The sequence below is a fragment of the Galeopterus variegatus genome, unplaced genomic scaffold (assembly GCF_000696425.1).
Source record: "Galeopterus variegatus unplaced genomic scaffold, G_variegatus-3.0.2 Scaffold360, whole genome shotgun sequence".
NCBI classification, from domain to species: Eukaryota; Metazoa; Chordata; class Mammalia; order Dermoptera; family Cynocephalidae; genus Galeopterus; species Galeopterus variegatus.
Genome location: NW_007726471.1, coordinates 20,508 through 21,153, shown reverse-complemented (window position 1 = coordinate 21,153; position 646 = coordinate 20,508). Strand labels below are relative to the sequence as shown.

The 646-nt window shown below is 41.8% G+C and overlaps 1 protein-coding gene across 2 annotated transcripts in view; it reads left to right on the top strand.

Moving 5' to 3' along the window:
* The window catches only part of SLC51B (solute carrier family 51, beta subunit), an 8,751-nt gene that overhangs the window by 3,096 nt on the left and 5,009 nt on the right, over positions 1 to 646 (top strand). The gene's annotated exons all lie outside the window — the stretch shown is intronic.

Sequence of the window (646 nt, the reverse complement as noted above, 5' to 3'; positions counted from 1 at the left end):
CTTCCTTGTGTAATTTTGGTATTTTATACTTTGCTAAGAACCTATCCATTTCATCGAGGTTCCCAAGTTAATTTGTGTATGGTTCAAAATACACTTCTATTATTTTAAAATCTCTGGTGTCATTTTGTTTCTGTAATTTGTTATCCGAATCTTCTTTCTTCGTCTGAATCAATCTTGCCAGAGATTCATTTTTTAATATTTTTGGTTTTGTTCATCTTCTCCACTTTGTCCCTCTGATTTGTTGATTTCTGCCTGTCTTTATTACTTCCTCTCTTGTTCTTCAGAGGACCCAGTGATCCAGAGGGAGAAATGCGCCCAAACAGTTAACCAGAGGCAGAGACAGGTGGGGAGCCAGCTCCTGGGCTCTCAGCCCAAGGCCAGCCTCTCGTGTCCTGCAACCCTCATGCCAGGAGCCCAGAGCAGTCAGGAGCACCAGCTGCCAAACCTTGGCCCTAGGCCTGGGCTGTCCAGTACCATAGCCACTGGCCACAGGTAGCCATTGAGCACTTGAAATGTGGCTATTTGGAATGGAGATATGCAATAAGTACAAATTTTACACCTAGTTTCAAAGACATGGTGAAAAAAATGTAAAATATCTCAATAATTTTTACATCGATTACACTGTCAACCAAAGTAAACGACTACA